Raw genomic sequence first — 21,332 nt, 5'->3', positions numbered from 1 at the left:
TGAATGATGTAGGTGAATTCTACCAGGCAGATAGCGCACTTATATCAATGGTTACTACAGAATAAAAAACTCTGTGGTGATCTGATGAGCTGTTATTCAACAGAGGTAAGAAAGTTTTGAGCACCAAGTGATAACAAAGTGGAAAAGATCTCGGTCCTTAAGAGTCAGCCTGGGACAGTGGTGGCCCACCATCAAGAAACACTCACCTAGGTACTATACTGTGAGAGAAAAATAAATATATTTATGGTTAATCACACTCAGGTGACCTCTGACAATGCCCTCTTAGCCTAACTACCAAACATTCAGTGTATTTCGTGGTAAGATTTTCAGAAGTGTTAAATTTCTCTTAACTTTATTACACACATCTTCATTTCCATATTTGTAAAAGGTGAACTTCATATCTGACTAAATGACATCTTTTCACTTCCATTCTAATTTGTAGAATATCATGATAGGAGAAATAAGGAGCCTTTAAAAAATTGCTTAGGGTCCCTTTAATCTTAGCTTTTTCTTCTTCTAACTCGTAATACAAGTTGTTTTATTTTTCTAATTTGCAATGATGAATATTGATTAGCATTTTGCTGTACTGGTGAACTGTATTATGAAATTGGTGCCCATAAACCTATTACTATTGTGAAATAGCTTTTTTTTTTTTTATAAAAAAGAACAAAAGTTTTACCATCATTTAGTTATGTCATTGCTAATAGTTGCTTATCACCCATCGGTCCTTCTCTGCAGAAATGAATTCACTGAGGTAGTTACATTATGATTGTTACTAAAGGCTGGACATTTAGAAATGACATTTTAACCTAATGTGGAACAGCTTCTTTTAGCAAAAATATAAAACAAAAATTGTAAATGTGTTTTGATTCAATCAATTTTGGCATGATAAGTTCTGATCAAATTTGATGAATTTCAAAAGCTACAGATTTTCAAATGTAAATTCAGAATGTAATTACATACACATTTTTACAACTCATCTCTAAAATACTCCATGAAAATAGCAACCCTTCTGTTGCCAGTCAATTCATTGGCAGTCAATGGAAAAAGACAGAAAAGCCTCAGAATCAACTATAGCAATTTCGATTAAAAATTTCTCAGCAAGTATCCTCAGAGTTGAATCAAATGACTACACCAATAAAATCAACATATCTTTTTCAGTTTCAGGATGACTCTATTCTCTTAAAGATTATTGAGGAGGCCAAAGAGATTTTGTTCATGTGGGTTATATCTATCACTGTTTACTGTATGAGAAATTAAAACTGATGAGCTTTAAAACTGCGTTGCATTTCAACAGATTTTCAGATAAGTGTGGATATTTGTCTTTGATACTATGTCAAATCTGAATAAGAAGTAGTTACCTAAAGATTAGTTTCAATGTGAAATCTGAAACCATATCACTGAACCATGCAAGATTTTGAAATATCAGGCATTGGTAATTTTGGAAAATATTGGTTACTGGGGTTATGCAGATCTTCCAAATATCAAATTTCATTATCAATATCAAAAATTACATTTATTTAATATTAACACCATATCATCAAGAAGTTCTTCAGGACTGGGAAGCTATCAAAATTATGGTGGTAGATGCAATTTTCCTGAATTTCTAATTTTTGCTTCAATGTTGTAATTTTTTTTTTTTTTTTGAGGTACACGGGCCTCTCACTGTTGTGGCCTCTCCCATTGCGGAGCACAGGCTCCGGACGCTCAGCCTCAGCGGCCATGGCTCAAGGGCCCAGCTGCTCCGTGGCATGTGGGATCTTCCCGGACCGGGACACGAACCCGTGTCCCCTGCATCAGCAGGCGGACTCTCAACCACTGTGCCACCAGGGAAGCCCCCAATGTTCTAATTTTATCACTGGCAGCAAATATTATATTTTCCTTGAGGTGATTGGCTCACTCCATTCATTTGAAAGAAAGTGACTACCAAATACTAAAATCTGAATAATTATAGTTTGTAAGTCATTCAGTCTTTGTAAAAATGGTATCCCATTAGGTAAGGTTAACTTGGATCATTTGTTGATGTACTCCAGATTTATCTGCAGTAAGTTTACTACTCCCCTTACCCCCATAATTACTAATTAACTTACAGGGAGTTATTTTGAGACTGCCATGGGGATATCCTCTTCCTTATCAAATATTCACTTATTACCTTCACTCGTTATTCATTTATCTTCTTCTTAACCTCAATCTAGGTTTTGCTTGCTCTCAGCTTGCATCCTCCCTCCTTGCATATTTCTTTCTTTCTAAGATTATCTGTCCTCCTTCTTGCCAGATTCAAGGGATTTGTTGTTATCTTCATTTGTGTAAACCCTGATAATTCTTGACACTATTGACTTTCCAATCCTTGAAACTCTTCATCCAGTCATTTATGCAATACTCAATTTTTTTGGTAATTTTTTTTGTCCATTTCTTTGACTATCTCTTTACTGTGGATATTTCCAAATGCTTCACTGTGGGTTCTTCTCTTAATAGTTTTGCCTCCTCTGAATGTTTTCGCTTCAATTTACCCAGATATAAATCTCCGTGGTGGATCAGTGGAACAGTAGTATAGAATAAAAAAAAACAATATGGTTTTTAAAAAGAGAGTCTTTGGGAAGAGATATTGTGCCTTTGAATCTTAGTTCTTTAAGCTTCTAGCTCCATAGACTTGATTTTTAATTTAAATTTGCAAAGTGTTAGTTCTTTTTGTTCTTCATGGTATCCCTGTTCTATATCATGTCACTTGAGATATGGAAGAGATCCCTTTTCAATCACACATATACAATCACATCCATTTTTTACTGAAGATTAAAGGAAATAGAATATCAGTGAAATAAAGAAAAAATGAATATGCATATACATGTCCTTGAAAGTCCTTCAGTCTTCCTTTGATCTCTAAAACTTCTCTATTTTGGGTACCCCTTTCTTATGCTCCCTGGTCAAGCTCAATTCCTCTCACTTTATGATACAAAGCATATTAAAGTCTCAGCCTCTTCTCAGTTCCAGGAACTACTTTTGCCTGTGTAAACATTCTAATGTTCCCTGCAGAGTGGTGTGCCCTTGACCCCGGACCCTACCCTTCAATGGCACAGCACTGGCAGAGATGTAGATATTTTCATCTTTTCCTACTCCTACCTTACCAGTCTCTCTAACTGAAGAGATTTACCCACCCACTCCTACTACTAATGTGAATCAGCTGGCACCCTTTAGAAGACAGAATCACCATCAGACTTTGCATACCACTTTTTTTGGCATACACAAATATATATTTCTATGACGAGCCTTAGGAAATATTAACAGCTTATATCTCTAGACTGTGTGACTATAAGATTTTTATTCTTTATGCTTTTAAAAATAGTCTGAAAGGTTTTCAATGAATGTATGTTACTTTTGTAATCAAAATTATAAAGTAAGAAAAAGCTCTTCAGTTCTCACCTCTCAGCTTCAGTTCTGTATTTCCAGGAGGCTATAAGATATCTCCACCAGGCTGATTGGAATTCATAAACGTGTCTATTCTCCCAAATTACTTTTTCTCCCTCCTACTCCTTGAGCTTCATCTTTATTTCTCCTGTTGTAAAAGCCCCTGGGCTCAGTGTTGGGCCAATCTATGTAATCTTATATTTTCCTCTTTAAGTGGTCCCATAATAAGTAACAAGGGAGGCATCATGACTTTAAGAAAAATTTGTGTGAATCTGCAATTAAAAACCTCTTCCAAGCACCAAGTGAGGTAACACAAGTGAACTGTGTTTCAACTATGGAGTGCTATAAATCATATACCAGTATATATTAGTTTTATTTCCAAGAGCTTCAAAACTATTCAAAAGCTTTGCTTAAAGTATTAAATTTTGGGAAATATGCCCCAAAATGGCTCGAAAAAAGATGTTCTTGAAAAGCTAGAAATAACAAAACACATCTATGCTTGTGGTAGGAAACATCTAAATTGGCCCACAGTAAACACCAGCTATTGTAATCAGGTAATTCTCATGTAATCCCCTCCCCTTGAGAGTGGGCTGGACCTAGTGACACACAAATAGAATATGGTGAAAGTGATATGTATGTCACTTTTGAGATTAGGTCACAAAAAGACTATGGTCTCTCTCTCTCTCTCTCTCTCTCTCTCTCTCTCTCTCGGGCAAGTAGCCATGTTGTCAGCACTCCTATCCCAAATAGCAAGGAATTGATGTCTCTGACTAACAGTGAGTGAGGACCTGAGGCCACTCAAGAGCCACATGACTGAACTTAAAAACAGGTCCTGCCTGAATGGAGCCTTGAGATGACTGAAACCCTGTCCAATATCTTGATGGCAGCCTTGTGAAAAGCCCAAAGCCAGAGAACCCAGATGAGTCAGGTCAAGATTCCTCATCCACAGAAAATATGAGATGATAAATGTTTGTTGTTAAAAGCTGCTAAATTTTGGTTAATTTCTTACACAAAAAATGATAGTTAAAAGAGCCCTTTGAAAGACTACCCTTTAAATATAATGCTTTTTTTTAAAAAAAAAACCTCTTTATTTGAGTATAATTGCTTTACAATTGTGTGTTAGTTTCTGCTTTATAACAAAGTGAATCAGCTATACATACATATATATATATCCCCATATCTCTTCCCTCTTGCATCTCCCTCCTTCCCACCCTCCTTATCCCGCCCCTCTAGGTGGTCACAAAGCACCGAGCTGATCTCCCTGTGCTATGCGGCTGCTTCCCACTAGCTACCTATTTTACATTTGGTAGTGTATATATGCCCATGCCAATCTCTCACTTCCTCCCAGCTTACCCTTCCCCCTCCCCGTGTCCTCAAGTCCATTCTCTAGTAGGTCTGTAACTTTATTCCCGTGCTGCCCCTATGTTCTTCATGACCCCCCCTTTTTCTTAGATTCCATATATATGTGTTAGCATACAGTATTTGTTTTTCTCTTTCTGACTTACTTCACTCTGTATGACACACTCTAGGTCCATCCACTTCACTACAAATAACTCAGTTTCGTTTCTTTTTATGGCTGAGTAATATTCCATTGTATATATGTGCCACATTTTCTTTATCCTTTCATCTGTCAATGGACACTTAGGTTGCTTCCATGTCCTGGTTATTGTAAATAGCGTTGCAATGAACATTGTGGTACATGACTCTTTTTGAATTATGGTTTTCTCAGGGTATATGCCCAGTAGTGGGATTGCTGGGTCATATGGTAGTTCTATTTGTAGTTTTTTAAGGAACCTCCATACTGTTCTCCATAGTGGCTGTACCAATTCACATTCCCACCAGCAGTGCAAGAGTGTTCCCTTTTCTCCACACCCTCTCCAGCATTTATTGTTTCTAGATTTCTTGATGATGGCCATTCTGACTGGTGTGAGATGATATCTCATTGTAGTTTTGATTTGCATTTCTGTAATGATTAATGATGTTGAGCATTCTTTCATGTGTTTGTTGGCAATCTGTATATCTTCTATGGAGAAATGTCTATTTAGGTCTTCTGCCCATTTTGGGATTCAGTTTTTTTTTTTTTTTTTTGATATTGAGCTGCATTAGTTGCTTGTAAATTTTGGAGATTAATCTTTTGTCAGTTGCTTCATTTGCAAATATTTTCTCCCATTCTGAGGGTTGTCTTTTGGTCTTGTTTATGGTTTCCTTTGCTGTGTAAAAGCTTTAAAGTTTCATTAGGTCCCATTTGTTTATTTTTATTTCCATTTCTTTAGGAGGTGGGTCAAAAAGGATCTTGCTGTGATTTATGTCATAGAGTGTTCTGCCTATGTTTTCCTCTAAGAGTTTGATAGTGTCTTGCCTTACATTTAGGTCTTTAAACCATTTTGAGTTTATTTTTGTGTGTGGTGTCAGGGAATGTTCTAATTTCATTCATTTACAAGTAGCTGTCCAGTTTTCCCAGCACGACTTATTGAAGAGGCTGTGTTTTCTCCATTGTATATTCTTGCCTCCTTTATCAAAGATAAGGTGACCATATGTGCATGGGTTTAACTCTGGGCTTTCTATCCTGTTCCATTGATCTCTATTTCTATTTTTGTGCCAGTACCATACTGTCTTGATTACTGTAGATTTGTAGTATAGTCTAAAGTCAGGGAGCCTGATTCCTCCAGCTTCGTTTTGCTTTCTCAAGATTGCTTTGGCTATTCGGGGTCTTTTGTGTTTCCATACAAAGTGTGAATTTTTTTATTCTAGTTCTGTGAAAAATGCCAGTGGTAGTTTGATAGGGATTGCATTGAATCTGTAGATTGCTTTGGGTAGTAGGGTCATTTTCAAAATGTTGATTCTTCCAATCCAAGAACATGGTATATCTCTCCATCTCTTTGTATCATCTTTAATTTCTTTCATCAGTGTCGTAGTTTTCTGCATACAGGTCTTTTGTCTCCTTAGGTAGGTTCATTCCTAGATATTTTATTCTTTTTGTTGCAGTGGTAAATGGGAGTGTTTCCTTAATTTTACTTTCAGATTTTTCATCATTAGTGTATAGGAATGCAAGAGATTTCTGTGCATTAATTTTGTATCCTGCTACTTTACCAAATTCATTGATTAGTTCTAGCAGTTTTCTGGTAACATCTTTAGGATTCTCTATGTATAGTATAAAATACATGTTAAATGTCTTATACTTATTGTAGCATGCACTCGAACAAATTATTCAATAGTTTTGAATTGGTATGTAATATTATCCACACACATTTTTTGGTGTAGTCTACATGTTTATAATTCTTATATACATTACCATGTGGTACTATCATCAACATGATACATCCTAACTTCCATAATGGCTAGACTATTATCTGAAACCACAGTGCCTGGGTCAAATCTCAGTGACTTTGCACAAGCTCCTTAACATCTCTGTAAAACTGAGAGGAGAATAATATTTACCGTATAGATTTGTTACAAGGATTAAATAAGTTAAAACAGGTAAAGTGTCTGAATAGAGCCTAGTACATAGTAAAAAGTTCAACAAATGTTAAGTCACTTTTATTTTTCATTGTCCTTCTATTGTTGGGTGTTTGGTTGCATCCAGCATGTGCTGCCTCCTGACCTGTGTCACTGGTGCCAGCTGCTTGCCCCTGGATTTCCTGTTGTTATATTTTGTCAGACTGTCTTGTTGAAACACTCTACACATCTGTATTAAATTCCCAATGCCTGCCACTTCTGTGACTGGCAGCAGTAGAGAAATAATAGCCAAACTTGAGAGAGATCCAACTTCAAATTCAGCTCTTCCACTTACTAGCTTTGCAGTATTGGACACATCACTTACTTTTCAGTTTCCTAGTCTAAAAATGGGGCTAATAGTAATCATCTTTTAGGGTTGTTGGAAGTATAAGAGAAAATATTTATTAAGATAATGTAAATTGAGCCTCTGGCATATGGTAGGTACTCAATGGGAGCTATTACATTCACGATGTGGTTAAGCCCTCTAGATTAGGCTAGATTAGGCTCCTTCCCAGTGCCTTCAGCTGGGACTTCTCTTTCTCCATGTGGCAGTCTCCATGAGGTATAAAAAATGGGTTTATTTATTTAAAAATGGTTAATTACTTTCTCAGGTGGTTACGGTGGACCAGATGTCTTCATGTTAAAAATAATCACCCCTCAAAGGATGTCAAGGATAAGATTTGCAAAGTTTATTGTATGGTTTATAACATGTGTTCAGTGGGATCATCTGAGGATGTTTTTGATTATACACTACCTGGACCCTTAACAACAAAGATTCTGATTCAGCAGGTCTGGGATGGCATTTGTGTTCAAAATAAAACTTTAAAGCAAGACACTCAGAGCAAATCAGTTCTGCAATCCTATGAGAAGATTTCTCTAATCTGAATGAGATGAACAAGACTGATGATATGTCTGAAATCTTTCTCAGGAATGGTTTCATTTGAGAGTGTTCTCTCCCCCCTAGTTTAAACATGTGACACTAAAATATTCTGGCACTTATTGCTTTTATATCAGAAAACAGTTCTAAAATTTTATTAGCAAAGAAATATTTCAGAAGAGCAAGAATAGCCAATAACTGCAAACATACAGTTTAAAGTAAACCCTAACTACAGATTATGACCGAAAATCTGATAGTTTTTGTTTCAATTATATTGGCCAGCAATACATTCACTTCAGTGAAGACTAATGGTTCTCAAGCTTGAGGGAGCTTCAGAATCTCCTGAAAGCTTGTTAAAACCAGCCTCACTCTCAGAGGTTTTGATTTACTAGGTCTGGGGTTGGGCCCAAGAATTTGTATTTCTAACAAGTTCCCAGGTGATAATGATGCTGTTGGTCCAGAGACTACATTTTGAAGATGAATGTCGTAGACAAAACCTGAGGATAGTTTCCTGTTGGAGGATGGTGACAAAAGTCTATCTCACCTGTCAGGAGCACAGAGGTCTACTGACAGTCTTCAGAGACAATCTATTTTTTGACTCATCTATAGTTTGTAAAATGTTCAGTATTTTCTTCCTGGAGAAAGAGCTGAAACAACAGAAGAACATTTTTTTTTTTTTACCCCCTCAAAAAGTCTAAGGAGTTGGACCCTGAAAATAAATGTTTCTGTGCCCCTTTCATCAGTTTTTATTATGTAATGCAGATGACTTAAAGACTCAATCATTCTCCAAGCTGTAGTGGTCTCCCCGTCCTCTATTGAACACATCAGGCTACATAATATGCCTGCTGTCTGTGTTGGAGCTTGTGGTCTCTAAGAGCTCACAATCCTCTTTGATGCCACTGCCTGAAGAGAAAAACTGTCAACTTACAGGTCTTTAATCAAGCACAGAGAAACACACACGTCTCTCAATAATCAAACGCTGAAGGGTTTTCTATTGCAAAGCCTTCTTATCACTCAGGGTTCTCTCCCTGACCATCTGAAGGTCTGTTAAAGGCATAATTAAAAATTAATAAATTAGTTAAATTGGCAAATTGTTTGCCTCTTAGAGTGAGTGTTTCACTATGAATAAGCAGTAATATGTCTTCTTGGTTGAATTACATTCTCTCAAAAGATGTTGAAGTCCTAACTCTCAGTACCTGTGAAAGTACTCACTTGGAAATAGGGTCTTGGCAGACAAGTTAAAATGAAGCCATTAGGGTGAGCTCTAATATAATATGATTGGTGTTGTTATTAAAGGGGAAATTTGGACTCAGTGGCAGACACACACATAGGGAGAACACCATGTGAAGATGGAGGCAGAGATAGGAGTGCTGCGTCTACTAGTCAAGAAATCCTGAAGATTACCAGGGACTAGGAGGTAGGCATGGGACAGTTTTGCCCTCATAGCCTTCAGAAGAAACCAACCCTGCTGACACCTTGTTCTTGGGCTTCTAATTTCAAGAACTGTGAGACAATAACTTTCTGTTGTTTAAACCACTTAGTTTGTAGCATCTTGTTACAGTAGCCCTACATGCTAATACAGCATCTATTTGTGAAAACAAAATATTATTTTAACCCGTGCTATTGTCATATTTTCACTTTATTAAAACTTTTCTTATTTTCTCTCCCCTGGTTGATTTTATTTGGTATTAACTGTCAGGGAAAACAAAATGTATTTCAACAAGTAATCGTTTATGTGGTTTTCTCTGTTCTCTGATTGGAAGAAAAGTATTCTGAGTGTATTTTTATTCTTGCACTTGTTTTTTTCTATATTTTTTTGCCTGAGAGAAATCTCGCTTGTCATCACATTTAGGCAGACTCAAACTTTACATATCTTGCTCCTCAGATCAAAAGGCATGTTTTTTGGTCAGGCAGGCATATAATTTATCTTCCAAATGGTGAGTTAATTGTTCCAAACCACTGAAAGTTTAATTTATATTTCCCTACAAGAGGTCGTTTTTAAAGGAAGCAAATTTTATCTTCAGTAGGTCAATTAAGGAAAGAGATAAAGTTTTTGTTTTTGTTTTTGTTTAATTTCATGTTCAAAAGGAGAGAAAGTCAGAAAAGGAAAAAAGGAGACTTTCATCAGACGAAAATGTCAGACAACACTTCCCTATTTTACCCACCAAGATTTGTCCCTCTTTTCCCCTCATTCATTCTCTCATTTTTTACCCACTCTCACACTCTAATTGCACTATTCCCTAAAGATTACAGGGAAACAGCCTTATAAGGAACAATATCTCAAATTTCTTTAATAAAGGCCCAAATAACAAAACCAAAGTTTCCATATCTTTGAAGTGCCGAAACCCTCCAAAATAGTTTCATGGGTTCTTCTCTGTGGTGGGTCAATATTTGAAGGTCTTGGGCACTTAGATAAATTAAATTGATTTGCAACAAGCCCATATTTTGTGTGTGTGTGTGTGTGAAGTAGAAAATCTTCACCAAACCTGACAATTCCTTTGGAGCTCTTTGGGATCTGCTGGTATAATAGTAGCATTCTCCAAAGAGTGAATTGATTTATGCTCCTTATTAATTCCTACAGGTAAAGATGATGCAGTTTCTAATCTACCAGTGAGGTGGAAGGCATACAGTGGTTTACTGCCTCAAACACCAGCGACTGGTAACATTGAGGGAGAGCTGGCTTCCTGTCCTCTAAGATCTACACATCCTCTCAAATGTCAGCATGGCTCTGAGGTTCTGACCAAAGTGCCACATCTAAAATTAACTCCAGCCACCTGGCTGACATATGGCAAGTTTTCTCAAGATCATGCCTTGCCTGGAAAAAAAAATCATCTTATCTATTCCTCTTTGCATAAATTATAGAAATCATTTTATTGATTCCTCTGACATAAATTATAAAAATCAGAAAATAAAGTGATGCAGAGAGGAAAACATTTGTCCTTTCTGATTTTGAATTTTGTTAAAGGCCTGGGTACTTTTGGCCACAAGGATGAATCCATGAACAGAGTTGAACACTGAGCTAGGCCGTGCTGCTTCCCGGCCTTTCTCTCATCATCTGGGTAGTCCTCTATGTGTCTAACCCACTGACCTTATAGGCTCACGTGAGCTGCCCTGGCCTCTGGTATGCGATTTTCAGAGAAAAGTTTTTTAGATTCCTCTGTTTCTTGCCTCTTCTTCATTAATGTATATGTAGTGCTGCAGGAATTTATTTGAGAGTTTCTTCATTGTTATTTGCACAAAATATTATCTTTTTTTCCTGATCACTGGGGTTATTTATCCTTATGGATTTGAGAGTAGCTAGATGTGGTAGATACTGTGGAAGGCCTTTTGTTCTTTTCAAAAGAATAAGAGAATAAAACCAAGTAAACCCATCCAGTTGCTATGATCTATTCTGCCTGCAACAGTAATCATTGCATCTTCATGTGCTAAGAAGGAGAATTGCTTTTGTTTACCCTCATTTGAACTCCGGCCACAAAGGTCGTATACTATCTGCAGAACTGAGCTGTCTTACTGTTTAAATGTAGAACATATTCTAGGAAATACTGTGTCAAATCAATGATCTGTTTTCCAGCCCCTCTGGCCATCACAAAATAAAAACGATGTGAATTTTGCTTCCTTACAGAAAGAGCACAATCTAAGAAAAGCAAATAATGTCACAAGCCCTTATAGAAGTTACTCGATCACTGTTTTGTTTTGGCATTTGTTATGTTTGGAAAAAACTCCTGAGGACCTTCCTGGTATTGGTTTGCCTCTCACAGAAAATCTATTAGGGACTGGTGGGTTTTTTTCACTGAAAGGTAGGCACAGAAGCCAACAATTTAATTTAAAATGACATTGCCTAACATGTATCAGAAAATGGCTCAGTTTAGAGCTCTGGGATTTGGAAAGGCTTATCTAAAAGAACTTACTCATCATGTCTCCTGACTTTTCAGTTTTAAAAAACAAACTACCTCTGCTATCACAATAAAGTCTATGTTTATAAGTCTCCTTAGTAAATCACTGATTTGGTTCATTAAATTGACTGTACTTGGAACCTGCAGAAAGAAAGACCTTCTTAGTTATTCCCAGACAAATCCAGCTCTCACCTTGTTGAAAATCCCTGAGCAATGAGCAGCATCATTTCTTCACATTATTTATTTCTTCCCCAAGAGAGGTAGAAAAATAGCAATCACTGCTTTCAGGGCAGCTGGGTGTGAGAAGCTGAGATTAGATAGATAGGTAGATAGACAAATATTTTCATCTTTGCACTTTGAATCTAAAAAGGGAATACTTTTTTTAAAAAAAGCAATGAATAAACATCAATGAACATCACTGACTTCAATAAAATTATCACATTTTTAATAATTCAGCCTTGCTAAAGTTTTTCTCAATTAGTCCATAACAACTATATGTGGCTTTGCCAGGAAGGAGAAGAAATTCATTTTGATATGCCATTTCCACCCACATTCCATTGATGAAATCAGCACACACTGCCAAGCTCAAAGTGTTAGTCATTAAATTATTGATTCTCCTCTCCAAACCTACCTTTCTATATGCTGCTTTATGATGCTGGATCCAGGACTCTAAAAACCATATTTCTAATTTTTCAGATGTCTCCAGCTGGAATATACTAATTAGAATTATTGAAAGGGGCTTGAAGACCGGAGAAGGGAGAAAAGACACTCTTATTTCCGTTTTGCTTCTTCTTCCTATCACTCTTCCCCAGGATAGTCTCTTTACCCTGATAAATAAAACTGGCTCCAGTTTCTAGTTTCTAAAATTATTCCCCACATAGTGCCAGAAACTGTTTCTTAATGCCCCCTCAAGTTACCGTCACCAGCTGAGCATCATCCCTCCTTAGAGGACTGAAACCCCCATGGTGTGCCACCTCTAATTTCCTGGAGAACCACCAGCATTTGGACAATACCTTCAAACAGGTCTGGGCATCACTTCAACACCTTCAACTCTGACTTTGCAGGAACACCTCTTCTTGTGTTCCAACATTCCCAGTATCTTCTCATCCAATTGAGCTGGGATGGAATGAAGTGGGTGAGATGAGTCATCTAACTATAGGGTTGGGCCTTGCCTTCATTAAAATTTGGTATTTTCTTTATTGTGGATTTTTGCATTAATATTATTGAGCTTGCTTACTGATTTTTTGGTGCCCCTTTACATTCTTCTCCCAAAAATGTGCCTCACTCGCCTCACCTTCGTTTTAGCCACGTGAGTTGTAGGTGCTCACTACAAATGTCTCCAGCCCAGTATTGCCCAATTATTGAGTGTTTCTCAGTAATAGTTCTGAATTTTTGAGGACAGAAACCACATTTCAAAAGGAATGTGCTCCTTCTGCCTTCTTTTATTTCAGGCAGACTTCCTAAAATGTGTTGAAAATAAATCCAACCATGTAGTCTCTCTTCATAAACTATTAGCACTACTAGTCCCCCCACCTTAGTGGTTTCCTGAAGTGATAGCTCCTATGGGACTTTCTCTTCTGGGAACCAGTTCTTTATATGACAGATTTCTCCTCAGCAAATTGTGTTTCATTCATGTTTCAATCAAGAAAACAGAACCCAACCAGATACTTCAATAGAGAGAATTTAATATGAGGAAATAGTTATGACGACATTGGAAAAGGTGAAAAGCCAATCAAGATGTAGTAAGGTAACCCAACATTTGGTAATATCAGGAAACTACTACTATTCCAAACGTGGGAGGAAGTCAGGGAGGAAGTGTTAACAGAGTTAACAGCTGAGGTTGTTAGCAAAGATCTGGAACAACAATGGGAGCAGAACCTGTGACAAAACTACAGCCATTGCTAGACACTTGACCTAACAGAGAGATGATGAGAAATAGCCATCAGGAAGATGGATCAGAAATACTTTGCATTCATATATATTCTATAGTACACATTTATAATCTAGCCTCAGGGTTATGTAAAATGAAAATAAGGTACTATATTTATTGAAAACACTCTGTGTATGGGTGGATCCACACAGTTCAAGCCCACGTTATTTAAGGGTCACCTGTATCTGTTTAGTTTGTTCATTTTCTGTGTCTCTCTGGTGGAGTAGAAGCTCTGTGGGAGTAGACGCCTTGCCTGTCGTGTTCTCCTTTGGATCCTTATACCCAACTTGACTGACACACATAGGTATTCAGTAAATGCTTATTGAATGAGTGTTGCAATGGATATCTTTCTCATTAATTACTTCTTTTTGTTCTTAATTGGTGGACAGTCATTGCTGCTATTTGCCTTTTTCATTCCTCTTACCTAGAACTCAGACATGAGGGCTGGAAGAATAACAACCTTATTGAAACCAATCAAAAGAATTGCAGAGACTTTGGCCGCGATATCCTTGAGGTGCTGATCAATGCCTGCAAACAGGATTCCCTACTATAGGATCCTACTAGGTATGAAGAGAGGTCCCCAAGTCCCATGTGCTTCTGGGAACTACCCCTTTCAGTCCTCCATCAGTAAGGGCACAGCAAAGCCCAGAGTTGGTGGGAAGAGTTACAACCTGCCGGCAGGCTCACTTTTCATTCTGGATCACTAACCTCAAGTGGGTCCTTAGTGCTACCCAGGAATCAGACGACATTTTCCTGACTTATTCTTATTCTCCCATGAGTGACTTTTCCTCTCTTCTCATTCCTCCAGCACCTCAATCCCCTTTCCAAGGATAACCTAATATCCTATCTTCCCAGGGAAATGGAAGCAAGCTGAAGAGAGCTTCTTCAGACTCCCACTGTCACATCTCCCGCCCATCTGCATCTATACACAGAGGTCCTGCCTTCTTTCCTATTATAATAGGAAATAATTTAAATAATAGGTTAATTAATTATAATTAACCTATTTATAATAGGTTAATTTAAATGATAATTCATCTTGCTCAGAGCTGACTTTCTTATAGTCTTCCACCTCTACCAATCATTTCCCAATCATTTCTGAGGATCTTTGCAGTAGCCAGGCTTTTTGAGTTCTAAGCCAGTCATCAGGCTCTTTTCTGGGTTCTACCACATTCTGTCAATAGGATAACTCTGACATGGCTACCAGCAGCACAAGGCCTAAGAGAGTTTTTAATGAAAGTCTGGTTCCTTTTCATTCACAGCATCTTTGCACTCCATTGGATCCAGACCTAAGTCCCTTGGGGTCACTTGAGGCAACTCCCAGTGCCCTGGTCAGGCACAACTTTCATAACAGCATCTCCCCTCTGGCTTCTTTATGGGCTAGCTACTGCTTCCCTATGGGTGAATTTTTTTCAAGCTCCTCAGCCCTCCCTATAAAAACAATATTGTCTAGACTCCTTTACCAAATGACTCAGAAAACTCAGATATATATGAATCAGATTCAAACTGCTCAAATTTTACTTTACTCTCCTACACACTGCAAAGAAAATTCTTTTATGAGTAACTTTCTGCTTTGAAAGAAAACTGTTGCTACAGTGCCCATAAGTGGATGTACTGTCTATACAATCACTCTTCCTTCTCCCCCAAAGACGTGGAACCATATTGACACCTGTTATTGATTTTTAAAAATAGGATGATGCCTATTAAAGGCAAAGTGATAACTTCACCTTTGAGACCAGAAAAGGCAGAGATAATCAACAGCATTTCACACACCCTCCCAAATGAGCTGACTTTTCTTTTTTTCACTCCAGCCCCAATATTGTTCCTTAAATATGAGATAATATTATGCACTGAGGCTACCAATTGATCAAGCCCCATATAGAAAAAGTGAAGAGTATAGAAATCCTATTACCATATTTCAGTTATTCACAAGCTATTTTTTTCTCTGCCCGTTCCTCTCTCCCCTTCTCCGTCTCCTTTTTCCTAAGTATACTGAGTCAGACTTCCTGAAAGTGTTTTTTTTCTAATTGGTTCCCAGGAGGCTGCTGAAGGAATGGAGAAGTAGGAAGACAGTTCTTGGTCCCTTAACATTGCTATTTAGTGCCATGCTGTATGTCCAGCAAACATTTGCTCACCAAATATTTGATTTTCAATTTTCCATGTCAGTTGCCTTCCTCACCTTTGAAGTCCTAAACCACTACCCCAACCATCCTCTTTTGTCTTTAGCTGAAGATATTTAAGGTGAATGATTCAGCCAGTGCATTTTGGCCAGTTATTCAGTTATCCTGGGTCTCTCCCATGTGTACATGTTAATAAAGTTTTGTTTGATTTTCTCCCATTAATCGGTTTCATGTCAGAAGAACTTAGAAGGTTGGAGGAAAATTTATTCCTCCCTGACAAGTAAAAATGAAAATAGCAATCCCAATGACAACAGCATTAGTAAATATGAAATATTTAGTGATAAATTTGACAGAAGATGTTTAGTACTTATACATCGATAGCTACCAAACAATGCTAAGAGAATTGACCTTAAATGTACTCATGACAAACAAGAGAGGGTAATTACGTGACATGACGGAGGTGTTAGCTAATGCTCTGATGCATTAGAGCACATATAATGCAATATATATGTATCAAATCAACACATTGTACACCTTAAATGTACACAATGTTATATGTCAATTGTAGCTTAATAAAGAGGGGAAAAATGAAGATGTAGAACAATGAAAAAAAAGTATTGTGGCTGGGGAAGGAATAAATATAAAGAAGGTAAACTTGCTAAATTCACAACATTTTCTGGCTTCTTAACATTACATCACTTGAATGAGGGCATTTTATCTTCTATGCCTTTATATAAGAGGTAGAGACTGTTTCTAAAACACTAAAGCCATATTGTTGGTGTCAGTTAATATCTTAGAAGAGTGGAAACTATCAAATTTAACTATCAGTTAAATTTAGTCCAGTTAAACTACAGTTTAGCTTATGGGACTATTTTAAGCAGTACTGGTAAACCTAACTTTGATGACAAGTAAGTGCTCTAGCAATTGGTTTATTGCAAAATGCTTGCCAAAGATATAATTATGCATTACTAAGTGAAGAGCTATGGTGATACAATGTGCATTTAAAAAATATTTCTTATTCCAATTCCCTAGTAATTTTCAATAAATGTTTTGCTTAGATTTTTCATTCAGTACCCATGCACTAGTAAATGATAAAAGAAACAGTTATTATGTATGTATGTTTTTCAATTTTTGTAATTAAATGGCAATTATTTTTTCCTGTTCTTTGACATATTTAGATAATTTTTTCTAAAGTTTCTTTACAGAAAGGAAACCTAACTGATTTATTTACCTGTTTATTTTGTGCTATATACTCAAAAATATTTTTAAGTTTCTCAAGATTTTAAAACTCCTTTTCTCAGAATGAATTTCCTGTGCCTTTTATACATATAAAGTTAATTTTTTTCCTACCTGATTGTGTCTCAGAAGATGAATCATTAATGAAGTGTTTCTTGCTTTAACTTACAAGTTTTCCCTTTCTTTATGTCTGAGTAATCTTTTGTTTTTTATTAATCTAGATTTTTTTCTTGCGTCTCGTCTTTATAATGTTTTTCAATTTAAATCTTTTGTCTTAAATCATGTATTTCACTTAAAATGCAACCTATTTTAGGTGAAGACATTCTTAAGTAGTAAATTGCAAGCTGTGGGATTAAAATCTTAATGAAATTATTTGCAAAGCAATATTAAGCATGGTGTAGAAGAAAGTATGTAACACTAATATCACTGTTCCTGGTGCTCGCTTATGTCCAGAACCCAGATGGCCATGCCTAGGCCACTGTCGTCCAACATCTCTAAAGCCATGCTGGTGCCTACTGTTCCTGTTAGTGCCCATCTTTGCTGTGGAACCTGGAAAGCTGGGTGCCTCTGGAGCCTCCACTGTCTGGAGGGCCCCTCTCTCCAGGCACAACTGAGCCCTGGAGTCAGGCCAAGTGACCCTGATCTCACAGTTCTCCTTGCCTAGTTGTTCTCCTTCCATGGGCATTATTCAGTGCAAGCATTCTCAGCCCTGCCTGACATCAGAACTACCTGGAACACATAGAAAAATAGCAATACTTGACATGTGCCCTGACCTTCTGGATTAATATGCCCAGGTCCCAGATGAGTCTGGGTTTGAAGAATCTCTGAGTTAGAAGGCTATCAAAACAACCTGCCTTCCTTCACAGTGTGCAGCAGGGAGGGCACCCACTGAATAACGTATCTCATTTATGAGGCACTCTTCCTTGCCTATTTGTTAGACAGGATACATCAATCAGAGTACAAATTTGTGCTCAGCAGCAGAACACTAGTGATTCTACATCTAGGGAGATTAGTACTATGAACAGTAGACCCAACTACCCACAGACCCCTTGATAGTTCTAAGGTGTGTAATCAGCAGATCTCTCTCATCAGGTTATAAAACTTTGATATTGGCAGAATCTCCTAAGCCCATCATGCTATTTGTGGGTAAACAATGTAAAGGCACTCAATGCAAATAAAAAGAAAATGAATGGGTCTTTGGGGAAAAGCAATTGTTTCACAGAGACTCGTTTTCTCACAGAAGAACCAAAATGCACTGAAAATATTTGCTCTGGCCCTTCAAGTAAGGATATTTAATTAGCTCTTTAAATGCCCTGTTTGTCCACCTCTGCTGGAATCAAGTTTTATAAAATTTATATTAACTTTAATGGAATAGCATTGTGTCATTATATTGTTCCTCTTTTAACAACTAAATAAAATCAGTAACCAATTAGTGGAAAGAATATCTTGTACCACATTCTTCACTCTATTTTAACTATTGAAATATTGAGCCAAAGACAGCAGTCCATTGTGTCAGAATTCCCATCAATTGTTGTCTTTCCAGCTGCCAAGGGGTTTCATTAACTACAATGTTTATATAGAATATAAGGAAAATATTATTTTAAGTTCTGCCAAACAGTTCAATTTTTATTTATTCTACAACAGAGACCCTCTGTTCAAGATTGGATATTCTATAGTAAAAACTGAACAATTAAGGAAGTGACTTGGTTCTTTCACCAGTAACACAAAAAGGATAGATAATGACGTCAGAATTCTAGGTTGGAGAGAAGAGGAAGATGGGTAAACTGTGCCATTTATGTGGGTAAGACTATGGTAGAGCTAGCACTGGACCAGACAGCAAATAAACACGCTTAGAATTTCTCCCAGGAGACAACCCAGGTGCTGTGGTAGTCATCAGCTAATTCAGAAAGTCAGGATGTTTTCTTTGCATTAATGTTGCATGAAGGGCCGTACCAATGGAAGAATATGAGTACTTGATTTCTTTACTCCATAAGAGTAAAGAGTAAAATAGTAATACCTTTTGGTATTGGAAATACCTTTTGCTTCTTAAACCAAATCTATGAGGCTGAGAGGGTTATGCAGTAATGCCAGGTCAACATTTGATTCCTTGCTAACTTGGAACATTAATTGTGCCAACGGAATCAAAGAACGTGCTCTGATGGATTGTTTGTTTCATAAATCAGAATTTAGTTCAATCAAAAGTAGAATCCTCTTTCTAGGACTGGACTGTTAGTAACACTGAAGGACAGAATGTCTTAAGACACCAGCAAAACCCCCAAATAATCTGAAGCATCCATTATATACATGGTTCAATCCAGCACAATTGGCTATAAAGTAAGTCCAGTTTCTTGTTAACTGCTTGTAGAGTAAAGAAGGTCAAAAACACCTTATTGCTACTCTCAAGTTATTGGTATTTTTATCCATACAATGTATGAATGAACAAATGAGTGACTGATTGAATGTGTGTGTGTGTGTGTGTGTGTGTGATTGTGTTCAGAAAGGAAGGCAGGTCCCAAAGCACAGGTTCAAGACAAAACTCATTTGGTTTTTTCATTTGAGAAGGACACAGAAAAGATTCATACTTGTCTGACCCATTTTCTGGGCATGGGAAATTTTTGGCTAGTTAGAGTGTTCCATTAGACAATTTATTTTTTATAAAAATTTTATATTGTATTACCTAGGATTTCTCCAATTTTAAACTAAGGATGGGAATTGTTTTCATGAAATGGCAAAAAAATACTTACTAATTAAAAACTGACCGCTTGATGGATGAGAGGCTGCCCAAGGTCAGAACTCATTACCCCCTATCCTTTGGCTCCCTTTCTCGATGATCAAGACCTTTCAATTGCAGAGAATTTGGACAGGAAATATTAACTGTATCTAGAATGAAACAAAGGTAGCTATTTCAAATACTTTAAAAAGTACCTTTCAGATTTTTATCCATCTGTGGTGAAATCTGAAGACTTCAGAATTTTTTAAATTGTCAGAAATTATACCTCTAACCAGTTGCTACATTCTTTTGTAGATTTCATTAACCTTCTTGTGTTTCAGAGTCTTGCACAGGAAAAAGAAAAGAGCAAGAGCTTTCAGCTTTGCTTCCACAAGTAAGACAATTTTATCATACTGATGTTCTCCTCTATTATTCCCTTCTTATTACTATTATTCCTATTACTATTTATTATTCCTTTATTTTATATCTGAAAGCCTCAAAAATAGACACGATTTGACATTAATAGTAATATCACACTTACATTTTATTTTGGTGTGGATTTGCATGTTATCTTGGAGGTTGGTAGAACTTAGTACTTAGGGAAACATATAAAGAAAACTTTAAGTAGAAAAACATTTAAGGTATGTCATTGGTGATTCCAGTTAATAACCTTTATTTTTTAGATAATAATGTGTGTGTGTGTGTGTGTGTGTGTGTGTGTGTGTATGCCTGTGTTCGCCACTGTTGGAGAGGAAGAATTTTCCTTGACCCTTCTCAGTTCTTCTGGCTGATCCAATAATTAAATTGAAATGATACCACTTATAGGAGAAAAACCAATTTAATTTTGTGTGTACAGGGACCCCATCTCTGGCAATAAGGACATCTCTCTACCTCCTGGCATAGGCAGGGTACCTTTCACATGGGAGATTTATTTTCTGCTTTCAGGGGGGACAAGGGAGGTTCAGAGTGTCCTTCTTGCACTGACGGTTTCTTAAGTACTTTTAATTCAAAATGATCAGTATGCCACTTCTGGCATATTTTGTCACAACCTACCCTGAACCTCATCACCACAGATATTTTGGAAAATTTTGTCATATGAAAATGAAATCAGCGATCACTCGTACTCTCAACATCCAGCTCACCAACCAGAAATACCCACTATTGACATTTTAACATATAGTCCAACCTCTCTCTTTGTGTTTTAGTTCTTTTCTCTGTGTAAAACAATATTTTATCCTGTGTGTTAAACTTAACGTGAGAGCATTTAAACTAATAAAGATAGGCTAGATTGTGCTGTGGAAACAACCTCCAAATCCCAGTGAGTTATGACAATAAATCTTTATCTCTCCATCATGCTAGATCCACCATACTGGTCAGCAGGGGCTCTTCTCCCAAAGCATCTCCAGGACACGGGCTGAAGGAAGCTTTCATCATCTTTAGCTGTGCCATCTGGAGCATGTGGCCACAGCAGTTGTCATTGCAAGGAAAAAAGGAATTGACATCATTCAGAGGCTTTCCACTTCCCCAATCCAGAAGTGAACACATCATTTCTGCTCATATGTAAATAACTGGCACGGAAAAGTCACTTGGCCCCTGGCAGGGGGTGAGAAATGTGGAGAAACACATCTGATGTTTGGTGAGCAGCACTAGTTTTTGTCACAGTCATTTTCTT

Source organism: Mesoplodon mirus, assembly GCF_964341445.2.
Source record: "Mesoplodon mirus genome assembly, chromosome: 8".
Classification (NCBI taxonomy): domain Eukaryota; kingdom Metazoa; phylum Chordata; class Mammalia; order Artiodactyla; family Ziphiidae; genus Mesoplodon; species Mesoplodon mirus.
The sequence above is the reverse complement of the archived record's forward strand: the minus strand, read 5'-3'. Positions refer to the sequence as shown.